Source organism: Pseudophryne corroboree, chromosome 4 (assembly GCF_028390025.1).
Source record: "Pseudophryne corroboree isolate aPseCor3 chromosome 4, aPseCor3.hap2, whole genome shotgun sequence".
Classification (NCBI taxonomy): Eukaryota; Metazoa; Chordata; class Amphibia; order Anura; family Myobatrachidae; genus Pseudophryne; species Pseudophryne corroboree.
Window position 1 is genome coordinate 169,150,347 of NC_086447.1, and position 17,316 is coordinate 169,167,662.

General features: G+C 47.0%; 1 pseudogene; it reads right to left on the minus strand.

Annotated features, from left to right (window-relative positions):
* Positions 1-11,798: 11,798 nt before the first annotated feature.
* LOC134912257 (5S ribosomal RNA) lies at positions 11,799-11,916 on the minus strand (annotated as a pseudogene).
* Between the last annotated feature and the right edge of the window lie 5,400 nt (positions 11,917-17,316).

Below are 17,316 nucleotides of genomic sequence, written 5' to 3' on the forward strand. Positions count from 1 at the left end.
ACACAGAGGTAGCCACAGCCGTGAACTACCGCACTGTACTGTGTCTGCTGCTAATATATAGACTGGTTGATAAAGAGATAGTATACTCGTAACTAGTATGTATGTATAAAGAAAGAAAAAAAACCACGGTTAGGTGGTATATACAATTATGGACGGGCTGCCGAGTGCCGACACAGAGGTAGCCACAGCCGTGAACTACCGCACTGTACTGTGTCTGCTGCTAATATAGACTGGTTGATAAAGAGATAGTATACTCGTAACTAGTATGTATGTATAAAGAAAGAAAAAAAAACCACGGTTAGGTGGTATATACAATTATGGACGGGCTGCCGAGTGCCGACACAGAGGTAGCCACAGCCGTGAACTACCGCACTGTACTGTGTCTGCTGCTAATATAGACTGGTTGATAAAGAGATAGTATACTCGTAACTAGTATGTTTGTATAAAGAAAGAAAAAAAAACCACGGTTAGGTGGTATATACAATTATGGACGGGCTGCCGAGTGCCGACACAGAGGTAGCCACAGCCGTGAACTACCGCACTGTACTGTGTCTGCTGCTAATATATAGACTGGTTGATAAAGAGATAGTATACTCGTAACTAGTATGTATGTATAAAGAAAGAAAAAAAAACCACGGTTAGGTGGTATATACAATTATGGACGGGCTGCCGAGTGCCGACACAGAGGTAGCCACAGCCGTGAACTACCGCACTGTACTGTGTCTGCTGCTAATATATAGACTGGTTGATAAAGAGATAGTATACTCGTAACTAGTATGTATGTATAAAGAAAGAAAAAAAAAACACGGTTAGGTGGTATATACAATTATGGACGGGCTGCCGAGTGCCGACACAGAGGTAGCCACAGCCGTGAACTACCGCACTGTACTGTGTCTGCTGCTAATATAGACTGGTTGATAAAGAGATAGTATACTCGTAACTAGTATGTATGTATAAAGAAAGAAAAAAAAACCACGGTTAGGTGGTATATACAATTATGGACGGGCTTCCGAGTGCCGACACAGAGGTAGCCACAGCCGTGAACTACCGCACTGTACTGTGTCTGCTGCTAATATAGACTGGTTGATAAAGAGATAGTATACTCGTAACTAGTATGACTATAAAGAAAGAAAAAAAAACCACGGTTAGGTGGTATATACAATTATGGACGGGCTGCCGAGTGCCGACACAGAGGTAGCCACAGCCGTGAACTACCGCACTGTACTGTGTCTGCTGCTAATATAGACTGGTTGATAAAGAGATAGTATACTACTAATATTATATATACTGGTGGTCAGGTCACTGGTCACTAGTCACACTGGCAGTGGCACTCCTGCAGCAAAAGTGTGCACTGTTTAATTTTAATATAATATTATGTACTCCTGGCTCCTGCTATAACCTATAACTGGCACTGCAGTACTCCCCAGTCTCCCCCACAATTATAAGCTGTGTGAGCTGAGCACAGTCAGATATATATATACATTGATGCAGCACACTGGGCTGAGCAGTGCACACAGATATGGTATGTGACTGAGTCACTGTGTGTATCGTTTTTTTCAGGCAGAGAACGGATATATTAAATAAAACAAACAACTGCACTGTCTGGTGGTCACTGTGGTCGTCAGTCACTAAACTCTGCACTCTCTTCTACAGTATCACAGCCTCAGGTCAATCTCTCTCTCTCTCTCTCAACCCTAATCTAAATGGAGAGGACGCCAGCCACGTCCTCTCCCTATCAATCTCAATGCACGTGTGAAAATGGCGGCGACGCGCGGCTCCTTATATAGAATCCGAGTCTCGCGAGAATCCGACAGCGTCATGATGACGTTCGGGCGCGCTCGGTTTAACCGAGCAAGGCGGGAAGATCCGAGTCGCTCGGACCCGTGAAAAAAAACATGAAGTTCGGGCGGGTTCGGATTCAGAGAAACCGAACCCGCTCATCTCTACTTCCGACCTGAAAAAGTCGAAAACTGCAGTCTTTTCGGCAAGATGGCAGTTTCGACCTTAATTGAATATACCCCTATATTATGTTCTTGCCATTCTTACCATTGTCTTCTGTCACTGACTTCTATCCCTATTAGTCCCTCACTTCCATCTCCTTCCCTGCATTGCTCATTTTGCCAGAGTGGCAGTAATATTTACTATATACAGCAATGCTGATACTGTTCTTCGAGTCTAGAGCATAATCAGTAGAAAGCCGCAGGAAGGCTCCACACCCTGCGTCCTGTCATAGCTTTCACTGGTTGGCTGTTAGACATAGTCACAGCTTCAATCCCTCCTCCCACCCCCAGCCAGCACTGCCAGCAATTGGAGCCAACAAACCACCACACACACTCTTGAGGTGAGGAGGGGGGCAGAGATGAAAGCAAGAGAGGGAGGGGAGTGTTACAGAGATAAAAGATGGGGAGGGAGACAGATAAGAGAGAGAAGGGATGCAGAGCTGAAAGAGACAGACAGGAAGAGGGGGAAAGGAGTGAAAGAGATTATATAAACAGATGAGGTGGGGGGGGGGGATTGGTCAGAGATGAGAAGGCGAGGGGAGACACCTGTCATTGCTTGGAGCTGGCAAGTCGAGGTGGTACAGTAATTAGAGACAGAGGGAGATAGAGAGGACAGAAATGAAAGTGAGATGGGGAAGCAGAGATAAGAGAGATGGGGAGGGTGACAGATAAGGATGAAGAGGAGACACATGCAAAAGAAACATAGACAAAAATAAGAATTTACTCACCGGTAATTCTATTTCTCGTAGTCCGTAGTGGATGCTGGGAACTCCGTAAGGACCATGGGGAATAGACGGGCTCCGCAGGAGACTGGGCACTCTAAAAGAAAGATTAGGTACTATCTGGTGTGCACTGGCTCCTCCCTCTATGCCCCTCCTCCAGACCTCAGTTAGGGAAACTGTGCCCGGAAGAGCTGACACAACAAGGAAAGGAAATTTGAATCCAGGGTAAGACTCATACCAGCCACACCAATCACACCGTACAACTTGTGATAACCATACCCAGTTAACAGTATGAACAACAACTGAGCATCATTTAACGGATGGCTCATAACAATAACCCTTTAGTTAAGCAATAACTACATACATGTATTGCAGAGAGTCCGCACTTGGGACGGACGCCCAGCATCCACTATGGACTACAAGAAATAGAATTACCGGTGAGTAAATTCTTATTTTCTCTGACGTCCTAGTGGATGCTGGGAACTCCGTAAGGACCATGGGGATTATACCAAAGCTCCCAAATGGGCGGGAGAGAGCGGATGACTCTGCAGCACCGCATGAGCAAACTCAAGGTCCTCCTCAGCCAGGGTATCAAACTTGTAGAACTTAGCAAACTTGTTTGACCCCGACCAAGTAGCAGCTCGGCAAAGCTGTAAAGCCGAGACCCCTCGGGCAGCCGCCCAAGAAGAGTCCACCTTCCTTGTGGAATGGGCTTTCACCGATTTTGGATGCGGCAATCCAGCCGCAGAGTGAACCAGCTGAATCGTGCTATAGATCCAGCGAGCAATAGTCTGCTTTGAAGCAGGAGCGCCAACCTTGTGGCTGCATACAGAATAAACAGCGAGTCAGACTTTCTGACTCCCGCCGTTCTGGAAACATAAATTTTCAAAACCCGGACTACGTCCAGCAACTTGGAATCCTCCAAGTCCCTAGTAGCCGCAGGCACCACAATAGGCTGGTTCAAATTAAACAATGATACCACCCTAGGGAGAAATTGGGGACGAGTCCTCAATTCTGCCCTGTCCATATGGAAGATCAGATAAGGGCTTTTACATGACAAAACCGCCAAATCTGACACACGCCTAGCCGAAGCTAAGGCCAATAGCATGACCACTTTCCATGTGAGATATTTTAGCTCCACGGTCTTAAGTGGCTCAAACCAGTGGGATTTCAGGAAATCCAACACAACGTTAAGATCCCAAGGTGCCACCGGTGGCACAAAAGAAGGCTGAATATGCAGCACCCCCGGAACAACGTCTGAACTTCAGGCAGTGAAGCCAGTTCTTTTTGAGAGAAAATGGATAGGGCCGAAATCTTGACCTTTATGGATCCTAATTTTAGGCCCATAGTCACTTCTAACTGTAGGAAGTGCAGGAATCGACCCCGCTGGAATTCCTCTGTAGGGCCTTCCCGGCCTCACACCAAGCAACCTATTTTCGCTATATACAGTGAAAAAGTCTTGCTGTCACGTCTTTCCTAGCCTTTATCAGCGTAGGAATAACTGCATCCGGAATGCCCTTTTCCGCTATGATCCGGCGTTCAACCGCCATGCCGTCAAATGCAGCCGCGGTAAGTCTTGGAACAGACAGGGCCCCTGTTGCAACATGTCCTGTCTGAGGGGCAGAAGCCCTGAGTCCTCTGAGAGCATTTCTTGCAGCTCCGGGTACCGAGTCCTTCTTGGCCAATTCGGAGCAAAGAATATTGTTCTCACTCCTCCTTTTATTACAATTCTCAGCCCTTGGGTATGAGAGGAAGAGGAGGGAATACATAGACCGACTGGAACACCCACGGTGTTACTAGTGCGACCACAGCTATCACCTGAGGGTCACCCGGCGTAAAACCTTTTTTTAGCTTTTTATTGAGGTGGGACGCCATCTAGTCCACCTGAGGCAGTTCCCATCAATTTGCAAACTGCGTGAAGACTTCCTGATGAAGTCCCCACTTTCCCGGGTGGAGGTCGTGCTTGCTGAGGAAGTCTGCTTCCCAGTTATCCACTCCCGGAATGAACACTGCTGACAGTGCGCTTACTTGATTCTCCGCCCAGCGAAGAATTCTGGCGGCTTCTACCCTCGCCACCCTGCTCCTTGTGCCGCCTTGGCAGTTTACATGAACCCCTGCGGTCTGACTGGATCAGAACCGGTTGGTCGCGAAGCAGGATCTCCGCTTGACTTAGGGCGTTGTATACGGCCCTTAGATCCAGGATATTGATGTGAAGGCAAGTCTGTTGACTTGACCACAGACCTTGGAAATTTCTTCCCTGTGTAACTGCCCCCCACCCTCGGAGGCTTGCATCCGTGGTCACCAGGATCCAGTCCTGAATGCCGAATCTGCGGCCCTCGAGAAGGTGAGCACTCTGCAGCCACCACAGGAGAGACACCCTGGCCCTGGGGGATAGGGTGATTAACCGATGCATCTGAAGAGGTGATCCGGACCACTTGTCCAGTAAGTCCCATTGGAAGGTCCTCGCATGGAACCTGCCTAAGGGGATGGCCTCGTATGATGCCACCATCCTTCCCTGGACTCGAGTGCAGTGATGCACTGACACCTGTTTTGGTTTTAATAGATTCCTGACCAGTGTCATGAGCTCCTGAGCTCTCTCTATCGGGAGATAAACCCTTTTCTGGTCTGTGTCTAGGATCGTGCCTAGGAGAGGCAGATGAGCTGTAGGAACCAACTGCGACTTTGGAATATATAGAATCCAGCCGTGTTGCCGTTACACTTCCAGAGAAAGTGATATGCTGTTCAGCAACTGCTCTCTTGATCTCGCTTGTATGAGGAGATCGTCCAAGTACGTGATAATAGTGACACCTTGCTTCCGCAGAAGCACAATCATATCCGCCATTACCTTGGTTATGACAATCCCGTACCGCAATTCTGAGGTACGCCTAATGAGGTGGATAAATGGGGACATGAAGGTATGCATCCCTTATGACCCGATTCACGATAAAGTCTCCCTCTTTTTAGGCTTGCCCTGACCGCTCTTAGCGATTCCATCTTGAACTTGAACCTTCTCAGGTATATGTTCAGGGAATTTTAATTCAATATGGGTCTGACCGAACCGTCTGGTTTCGGGATTACAACATGGTCGAATAATAACACCCTCTTGTTGAAGGAGGGGACCCTTGACCACCACCTGTTAAAGATACAATTTGTGAATTGCAGTTAACACTGGCTCCCTCTCTTGGGGGGAAGCCCGCAGGGCCGTCGGTGAGGGGGCATCTTCTCACAGTCCAGCTTGTATCCCTGAGACACAATATCTAGTGCCCAGGGACCTAACAGGGAGTGAACCCACTTGTGGCTGAACTTACGAAGTCGTGTCCCCACCGGGCCTAGCTCCGCCTGTGGAGCCCCAGCGGCATAGGTGGATTTTTGTAGTGGCCGGGGAGGACTTCTGTTCCTAGGAACTAGCTGTCTTGATCCCGGCTCCGACAAGAAAGGACGCACCTCAGACTTTCTTGTTTCTTTATTCGAAAGGCTGCATTTAATAATGTCGTGCTTTCTTAGGCTATGCAGGAATATAAGGCAAACTAGCAGAATTACCAGCTATAGCTGTGGAGACCAGGCCCGAGAACCCTTCTCCACACAATCCTCAGCCTTCCATATGCCTCTTAAGTCGGCATCATCTGTCGAATGCATATTCTACAGGACACGTCAAGCAGAGATCGACATAGCTTTGACTCTAGGACCCAGTATACTCATGTCTCTTTGGGCATGCTTTATAACTATATATCTATCACTTAAGACAGCATCTTTAATATATTTACTAGGGTCTCAATCTCTGCTGATAAGGTACCTGTCCACGCTGCCACAGCGCTATAAACCCATGCCGACACAATCGCCGGTCTGGGTAGTATACTAGAATGTGCGCGCTATCTGCAGGATCCCTGAGAATAGCAAGTGCTACCGTCTGTGCAAACAGGACACCCTAGGGGAAGATTCTCAACACATCCTGGCCCTAGTGGGGAAAGGATACAGCCTGAGAATTCTCTTGTGGGAAGCTGCCGTCACTTGTCTGGAGATTCCCGCTCTTTTTCCTCATGAGATGAGGGAAATTTACCTCAGCATTCTTCCCCTTAAACATGTGTACTCTCGTGTCAGGGACAGATGAGTCATCAGTGATATGCAAATCATCTTTTATTTCAATAATCATATATTGAATACCTTCTAGCCATCTTGGCTGTAACTTTGCATTATCGTAGTCGACAGTGGAGTTAAACTCCATGTCGATACCAGTGTTTGTTATTTTGGATAGTGAGCATTGTGAGACTCTGAAGGTCTCTGTGACATAGGGACAGACATGGGTAGATTTCCTTTCTGTTCCCTAACCATTTGTGCAATAAATTCACCTTAGCACTTACACATATCCAAACAGGTGTCGGCGTTGTCGACGGAGACACCCTCTCACACACATATCCGCTCTATCACCTCCTTAGAGGAGCCTTTTACCTCAGACATGTCGACACACGCGTACCGACACACCACACACACAGGGGATGCTCTATTTGAGGACAGTTCCCCCACAAGGCCCTTTGGAGAGACAGAGAGAGAGTATGCCAGCACACACCCCAGCGCTATATAACCCAGGGATTACACTACAACTCAGTGTTTACCCAGTAGCTGCTGTATATACAATTTTTGCGCCTAAATTTATGTGCCCCCCCCCCCCCTCTCTTTTCACCCTTTGTGTACCAGGATACTGCAGGGGAGAGCCTGGGGAGCTTCCTTCCAGCGGAGCTGTGAAGAGAAAATGGCGCTGGTGTGCTGAGGAAGATGGCCCCGCCCCCTCAGCGGCGGGCTTTTGTCCTGTTTCTGACAAAAATGGCGGGGGTTTTACACATATACAGTCACAGACTGTATTATGTGTATTTTTATGCCAAAGGTATTTTTATTGCTGCCCAGGGCGCCCCCCCCCCAGCGCCCTGCACCCTACAGTGACCGGAGTGTGTGGTGTGCTGTGGGAGCAATGGCGCACAGCTGCGGTGCTGTGCGCTACCTTATTGAAGACAGGAGTCTTCTGACGCCAATTTCATCGCTTCTCTTCTGTCTTCTGGCTCTGCAAGGGGGACGGCGGCGCGGCTCCGGGGACGGACGATCGAGGTCAGGCCCTGTGTTCGAACCCTCTGGAGCTAATGGTGTCCAGTAGCCTAAGAAGCACAAGCTAGCTGCAAGCAGGTAGGTTTGCTTCTCTCCCCTCAGTCCCACGTAGCAGTGAGTCTGTTGTCAGCAGATCTCACTGAAAATAAAAAACCTAACAAGTACTTTCTTTTCCAGCAAGCTCAGGAGAGCCCACTAGGAGCACCCAGCTCTGGCCGGGCACAGATTCTAACTGAGGTCTGGAGGAGGGGCATAGAGGGAGGAGCCAGTGCACACCAGATAGTACCTAATCTTTCTTTTAGAGTGCCCAGTCTCCTGCGGAGCCCGTCTATTCCCCATGGTCCTTATGGAGTTCCCAGCATCCGCTAGGACGTCAGAGAAAGGAGGTTGAGACTATATGGCTAGTCTCTCATAACTATGGGCCCTGTTTTATACATTCCCTCAATCCAAATCTCCCCCTCCCTGACATCAGCAATCCAGCTAATCTTCTCACCTAACTTTCCTCTCTCTAAGGGGTATATGTACTAAGCCTTGGAGAGAGATAAAGGAGATAAAGTATCATCCAATCAGCTCCTAACTGCCATGTTACAGGCTGGGTTTAAAAAATGACAGGAGCTGGTTGGTTCTCTATCTCCATCATACTTGCCTACCCTCCCGGAATGGCCGGGAGGCTCCCGAAAATCGGATGACCCTCCCGGCCCCCCGGAAAGGTGGGCAAGCCTCCCGCTTTCCCCCTTGGCCGCCCGCAGCAGAGAACAAGCGGGCGGCCCGAGGGGGTCCGATGACGCGATTTGCGCTGAATCGCGTCATCATAGTTCCGCCCCCCGCTATGCAGCGGCTCGTTTCTCGGCACAGCACAGCGGGGGGCGGAGTCACGATGACGCGACCCTGATGTTACGCCCCCGGACCGCCCATCCTGCTGCAGGCCACGCCCCCGGACCGCCTATCCTGTGCCGGCCACGCCCCCCATACACCTACAACGCTGCCTCCTCCCGGAGGAGGAGGCAGCAAAGTAGGTAACTATGTCTCTATCCACATTATCACTCTCCAAAGCATAGTACATAGACCCCTAATACTTCTGTGTTCCATGGAATGCCAGATCTATTGCAGTAAACTATACTACATTCTCAATCTTTGTACAGTATTTCAAAGTCTTTTCTGCCCCTTTTACTTCAATTTCCATGAGCACTCTTTCTCTTTCTCATTTCCACTCCATTCTTCTCTACATATAGGCAGGGCCAGATTATCAATGGGGCGGATTGAGATACAGATCCAGGCCTCTACATAAAAATAGGCCCATCATCATGGCAGCATGATGATCACTAGCCACCAGCTGGCCATAAATCATAACCATTAAGATTGCATTTCCAATTTTCTCACAAAATTATGCAATTTTTTTTATATTTTTACAAATTTAGGGAGACACTGGGGTTTATAGGGAAGGGGGTGTACAAGCCCAGATGGCTCTGGCCACACACACGCACAGCACTGATCACACCTCCCCTTTTACTCATAATATACCTTTGAATATTTTCAGCCCCAGGCCCATGTGGACCTAAATCCGGCCCTGCATACAGGATAAATTTAGCAACGATTGATATTCTTGTAATCACTTGTTACGAATGATAAATGGTGCTCCAACCAGTCAGTGCGGGCGCAGCAAATGAGGAGCATTCACTCCTAAATATAGTCATGATGAGTGTGGCTATATCAGTATGTGTAAATGATGTTTTAACTGGTTAAGGGCTCATACATGTAGGATAAGTGTTCATTGTGCTTTTGCGATGAATTTACCTTAATGACAATGGGGGTAATTCTGAGTTAATCGCAGCAGCAAGTTTGTTAGCAATTGGGCAAAACCATGTGCACTGCAGGGGGGGGGGGGGCAGATATAACATGTGCAGAGAGAGTTAGATTTGGCCAGTGGCGCACCCAGGGGGGTTTCCGAGCACCCAGAAACCCCCCTCGACTAAAAAAAAAAAAAAGTTTTTTTTTTTTTTTTTAGCTGCAAGAGTATTATTAATGGCTGTCTAGCGTCCTCTGCAGCCTGCTGTCTTCCTGGTGGCACTTGTAAGTGCAATAAAAGTTTACTTTATTTTAATTATAGTACATAGATATCCATGTGCATACATATATACACATGTATATATACATACATACATATAAACACACACACACACACACACACACACACACACACACATGATATATATATATATATATATATATATATACACGTGTATATATATATATGTGTACTGTACATATATATATATATATAAATGTATGCATGTTTAATATGCTATGTATATGTGTATATGTATGTGTGTGTGTGTGTGTGTGTGTGTGTATGTATATATATATATATATATACATGTATATATATACATATATATGTGTAGATATATGTACAGTATTTATATATATATACACACACACACACACACACACACACACACACACACACACACACACAGACACACTAGTTTTACGGACCCAGCATATACTGGGTCACCTCAGTCCCCACCCCCGTGATTGGCTCCGCCCAGTTCTGGAAACCCCCCCATGCAAATCCTGCGTTTGCCACTGCTGGGTGGGTTATTTTGTTTCTGTGCAGGGTAAATACTGGCTGCTTTATTTTTACACTGCAATTTAGATTTCAATTTGAATACACCCCACCCAAATCTAACTCTCTCTGCACATGTTATATCTGCCCCACCTGCACTGCACATGGTTTTGACCAATTGCTAACAAATTTGCTGCTGCGATCAACTCAGAATTAGGCCCAATAGAAGTTAAAAATATATTTAACTTTTTTTACACCCATTCACTTTGCATAAGTTTCAACATGGGGCATAATTCAGACCTGATTGCTCCTCTGCAAATTTTCAGAGGGCTGCGATCAGATAGTCGCCGCCCATAGGGAGTGAAAACCAGCTCAGTGCAAGTGTGCGAATGCATGCGTACGCCGCACGAAAACTTCACCAGACAACGGACATCTGCAAATTCATTCGCAACCCACTCACCAGCGAACGATTTTTCCAGTCTGTGCGTAGTCCAGGACTTACTCCTACAGCGCGATACAAACAGGCTGATCGGGGCCGTAGCGGACATGACACTCCCAGAAAACGTAAAGTTACCACCCACAAACATCCGCTTCCTGTCAATCACCTTGCGTTCGCCTAGCGATCAAAATTTTCACAACATTCTGTCGCTGTTTGTGCTCGCACCTGCGCATTGCGGTGCACACGCATGCACAGTCATTCGATAATTGGCCGATGTGCAAATTCGCACAACAGTGATCACGTCTGAATTAGGCCCATGGTCTGCAATAGTGCTCATAAAATATAACACTCAGCACAAGCTCTACAGAACTGCTCATTAAGGGGTCTTTTTATTACTGTAATTATTGTGTTTTAGACCAAATAATTATCATTTTTAATGTTTGCTTATTACGGCAATAAGAATTAATGTACAGTATTGTTAGGATTTGAAAATTATCACATCCATGTGGCCCGTTCCTGCAGTTTGAAGTACAAGGAAAGAAGAAGAAAGAAGACTTTTGGTTGGTGCACTCTTAGGAAAGGGACGTGTGTCAATGTGTATTGTAGTGGAGGTATAAGAATTAACTTTTATTCATTATTAGTTAAAATATAGTGCCCTAACAAAATTAAAACACACTGATGAATATCAGTATAAAAATAAGCAGCAGTAGTGACGGGAATGATTACCCCATATAGACAATCCTAGATTGGATTGTTCTGCGCAGCCTGTATGAGCTTGTGCTATCCTATAATGTTGGCTCACTTATGCCTCATACTGTATCTGCTTAGCCACATGCAGAATGTGGGTCTGATTACATCCGAGAGTCAAGGTGATGGTCCTTATCTGCCAAACGATATGTGGTAAGATGGCATCTGGGTTATCCGCCACAGGTTAGTAATGGGAAAAGGTATAGTAACAGAGTAAATCTGCTGTCTTCAACCTACTACACCAGGTATTCCCAGGTGGTCTCCCGCCTGGTACTGACACGGCCCTATACTGTATAGCTTCCATGATCGGACGAGATTGGGCACATGCAGTATGGTTTGGTAGTAGGTCACAGGAGTCCTAAATCACCTCTTCTCCAGAATCATTGATGAGAGTTTATGGAAAATATCCAGATAGAAGATATAAGATATAGGGAGTAATTCTGAGTTTTTCGCTCGCTAGGAACTTTTTGCAGTGCTGCAATCAGATAGTCGCCGCCTATGGGGGAGTATATTTTCGCTTTGCAAGTGTGCGAACGCTGTTGCAGCAGTTTCTGAGTAGCTCTGGACTTACTCAGCCGCTGTGATCAGTTCAGTCTTTTTAGTCCCATAATTGATGTCAGACACCCGCCCTGCAAATGCTTGGACACGCCTACGTTTTTCCAAACACTCCCAGAAAACGGTCAGTTGACACCCACAAACGCCCTCTTTCTGTCAATCACCTTGCGATCGGCTGTGTAAATGGATTCTTCGTTAAATCCATCGCCCAGCACCGATCCTCTTTGTACCTGTACGACGCACCTGCGCATTGCAGTGCATACGCATGCGCAGTTTTGCCGAGATTTAACCTGATCGCAGCGCTGCAAAAAGTTACTAGTGAGCGATCAACTCGGAATGACCCCCATAGAGCGGGATCTGATGTTGGTGTTAGGCAGTAGGATAAACCTACCAGTTGGAAAACTGCCGTAGGTGAAGGTACTGGATCACCAATGAGAGTCCCTGATGGTGAAGAGGGAATATGAGTGGGGTTACTCTCTTTACCAACCTATTGGCGGTGAAAATACCATTACCTGACCTATAACCAAACTAAAGGTAAATTGAATAAACAGTGTGAGATATATGCCAATTTTTACACAATTATACCTGTGGATAAGTATTCCACCTGTGGGTAAGCATGTAGTATCTACGGATAGAAGGTCATAAGAGTGTAACTAAAGGGCCCTACTCACTGGCCGACCCGCCGCCGAGCTGCCCGACGGCGAATACGGCCGACGAGCGACCCGGCGGCGGGGGGGCAGTGACGGGGGGAGTGAAGTTTCTTCACTCCCCCCGTCACGCGGCTCCATAGAACTGCAGGCAAATATGGACGAGATCGTCCATATTGGCCTGCATGCACAGCCGACGGGGGACCAGCGATGAACGAGCGCGGGACCGCGCATCGTTCATCGCTGGAGCCTCCACACTGAAAGATATGAACGAGTTCTCGTTCATTTATGAACGAGATCGTTCATATCTTTCAAAAAATCGGCCAGTGTGTATGTAGGGCCTATTACAAGCTACACAGTCCAATACTATGATATGGAAATTTTTCGTGTTTTGTGTTTTGGTTTTGGATTCGGTTCCGCGGTCGTGTTTTGGATTTGGACGCATTTTGGCAAAACCTCCCTTAAAACTTTTTGTCGGATTCGGGTGTGTTTTGGATTCGGGTGTTTTTTTTTCAAAAACCCCTCAAAAACAGCTTAAATCATAGAATTTGGGGGTAATTTTGATCCTATAGTATTATTAACCCCAATAACCATCATTTCCACTCATTTCCAGTCTATTCTGAACACCTCACAATATTATTTTTAGTCCTAAAATTTGCACCGAGGTCGCTGGATGACTAAGCTAAGCGACCCAAGAGGGCGGCACAAACACCTGGCCCATCTAGAAGTGGCACTGCAGTGTCAGACAGGATGGCAGTTTTAAAAACTAGGCCCCAAAGAACACATAATGCAAAGGAAAAAAAGGGTGCAATGAGGTAGCTGGATGACTAAGCTAAGCGACACAAGTGGGCGGCAAAAACACCTGGCCCATCTAGGAGTCGCACTGCAGTATCAGACAGGATGGGACTTAAAAAAATTGTCCCCAAACATCACATGATGCAAAGATAAATAAATAAAAAAAGAGCTGCAAGATGGAATTGTCCTTGGGCCCTCCCACCCACCCTTATGTTGTATAAACAGGACATGCACACTTTAACAAACCCATCATTTCAGCGACAGGGTCTGCCACACGACTGTGACTGAAATGACTGGTTGGTTTGGGCCCCCACCAAAAAAAGAAGCTATCAATCTCTCCTTGCTCAAACTGGCTCTATAGAGGCAAGATGTCGACCTCATCATCATCCTCTGATTCCTCACCCCTTTCACTGTGTACATCCCCCTCCTCACAGATTATTAATTCGTCCCCAGTGGAATCCACCATCTCAGGTCCCTATGTACTTTCTGGAGGCAATTACTGGTGAATGTCTCCACGGAGGAATTGATTATAGTTCATTTTGATGAACATCATCTTCTCCACATTTTCTGTAAGTAACCTCGTACGCCGATCGCTGACAAGTTGACCAGCTGCACTAAACACTCTTTCGAAGTACACACTGGAGGGGGGGCAACTTAGGTAAAATAAAGCCAGTTTGTGCAAGGGCCTCCAAATTGCCTCTTTTTTCTGCCAGTATACGTACGGACTGTCTGACGTGCCTACTTGGATGCTGTCACTCATATAATCTTCCACCATTCTTTCAATGGTGACAGAATCATATGCAGTGACAGTAGACGACATGTCAGTAATCGTTGGCAGGTCCTTCAGTCCGGACCAGATGTCAGTTTTCGCTCCTGACTGCCCTGCATCACCGCCAGCGGGTGGTTTTGGAAATCTGATCCTTTTCCTGGCAGCTCCAGTGGCGGAAGAATGTGAAGGAGGAGCTGTTGGCGGGTCAAGTTCCGCTTGACTTGACAAGTGTATCACCAGCAGGTCTTTGAACATGTGCAAGAGAGATACAACGTAGGCATTAAACCTAGGATCAAGCACGGTTGCCAAAATGTAGTACTCTGATTTCAACAGATTGACCACTCGTGAATCCTGGTTAAGCGAATGAAGGGCTCCATCCAGAAGTCCCACATGCCTAGCGGAATCGCTCCGTTTTAGCTCCTCCTTCAATCTCTCCAGCTGCTTCTGCAAAAAGCCTGATGAGGGGAATGACCTGACTCAGGCTGGCAGTGTCTGAACTGACTTCACGTGTGGCAAGTTCAAAGGGTTGCAGAACCTTGCACAATATTGAAATCATTCTCCACTGCGCTTGAGTCAGGTGCATTCCCCCTCCTTTGCCTATATCATAGGCAAATGTATAGGCTTGAATGGCCTTTTGCTGCTCCTCCATACTCTGAAGCATATAGAGGGTTGAATTCCACCTTGTTACCACCACTTGCTTCAGATGATGGCGGGGCAGGTTCAGAAGTGTTTGCTGGTGCTCCAGTCTTCGGCACACGGTGGCTGAATGCCGAAAGTGGCCCACAATTCTTCGGGCCACCGACAGCATCTCTTGCACTCCCCTGTCATTTTTAAAAAAATTCTACATCACCAAATTCAATGTATGTGCAAAACATGGGACATGCTGGAATCTGCCCACATGTAATGCACGCACAATATTGGTGGCGTTGTCCGATGTCACAAATCCGTTTGCGAAATGCTTTTACTGGTGCCGCCGCTGCTGTTCTTGCTGCGGGAGGCAATATATCTACCCAGTGGTCTTTCACAGTCATATAGTCCTGAGTCTTCCCTACTCCACTTGTCCACATGTCCGTGAATAAGTGGACATTGGGTACAACTGCATTTTTTAGGACACTGGTGAGTCTTTTTCTGACGTCTGTGTACATTCTCGGTATCGCCTGGCTAGAGAAGTGGAACCTAGATGGTATTTGGTACCGGGGACACACAACCTAAAGAAATTCTCTAAGTCCCTGTGAACTAACGCCAGATATCGGATGCACGTCTAACACCAACACAGCTGCCAAGGCCTGAGTTATCCGCTTTGCAACAGGATGACTGCTGTGATATTTCATCTTCCTCGCAAAGGACTGTTGGACAGTCAGTTGCTTACTGGAAGTAGTACAAGTGGTCTTCCGACTTCCCCTCTGGGATGATGATCGACTCCCAGCAGCAACAACAGCAGCGCCAGCAGCAGTAGACGTTACACTCAAGGATCCATCGGAGGAATCCCAGTCAGGAGAAAACTCGTCAGACTTGCCAGTGACATGGCCTGCAGGACTGTTTGCTTTCCTGTCTAAGGAGGAAATTTACACTGAGGGAGTAGGTGGTGTGGTTTGCAGGAGCTTGGGTACAAGAGGAAGGGATTTAGTTGCCAGTGGACTGCTTCCGCTGTCACTCAAAGTTTTTGAACTTGTCAATGATTTCTGATGAATGTGCTCCAGGTGACATATAAGGGAGGATGTTCCTAGGTGGTTAACGTCCTTACCCCTACTTATTACAGCTTGACAAAGGGGGTAATTCTGAGTTGATTGCAGCAGGATTTTTGTTAGCAGTTGGGCAAAACCATGTGCACTGCAGGGGAGGCAGATATAACAGAGAGTTAGATTTGGGTGGGTTATTTTGTTTCTGTGCAGTGTAAATACTGGCTGCTTTATTTTACACTGCAATTTAGAGTGCAGATTGAACACAACACACCTGATTCTAACTCTCTCTGCACATGTTATATCTGCCTCCGCTGCAGTGCACATGGTTTTGCCCAACTGCTAACAAAGATCCTGCTGCGATCAACTCAGAATTACCCCCAAAGGCAACACACGGCTTGACACCAGTTGTCCGCATTTCTGTTGAAATAATTCCACACCGAAGAGGTGATTTTTTTGGTATTTTGAGCAGGCATGCCAATGGCCTTATTCATCCCACGGACAACAGGTGTCTCCCCGGGTGCCTTACTTAAACAAACCACCTCACCATCAGAATCCTCCTTGTCAATTTCCTCCTCAGCGCCAGCAACACCCATATCCTCATCCTGGTGTACTTCAACAGTGACATCTTCATTTGACTATCAGGAACTGGACTGTGGGTGCTCCTTCCAGCACTTGCAGGGGGCGTGCAAATGGTGGAAGGAGCCACCTCTTCCCGTCCAGTGTTGGGAAGGTCAGGCATCGCAACCGACACAATTGGACTCTCCTTAGGGATTTGTGATTTAGAAGAATGCACAGTTCTTTGCTGTGCTTTTGCCAGGTTAACTCTTTTCATTTTTCTAGCAGGAGGATGAGTGCTTCCATCCTCATGTGAAGCTGAACCACTAGCCATGAACGCAGGCCAGGGCCTCTGCCGTTCCTTGCCACTCCGTGTCGTAAATGGCACATTGGCATGTTTAGTTTACGCTTCTCCTTAGACGCTTTTAATTTAGATTTGTGGGTCATCATTTTACTGAACTTTTGCTTTTTGGATTTCACACGCTCTCTACTATGACATTGGGCATCGACCTTGGCAGACGGCGTTGATGGCATTTCATCGTCTCATCCATGACTAGTGACAGCAGCTTCAGCACTAGGTGGAAGTGGATCTTGATCTTTCCCTATTTTACCCTCCACATTTTTGTTCTCCATTTATTAATGTGTGGAATTATATGCCAGTAATATTATTATATCAATAGCAATGGCCTACTCTTACTGTCCTACTATATACTGCTCACAACAATACAGCACAGATATGGATACT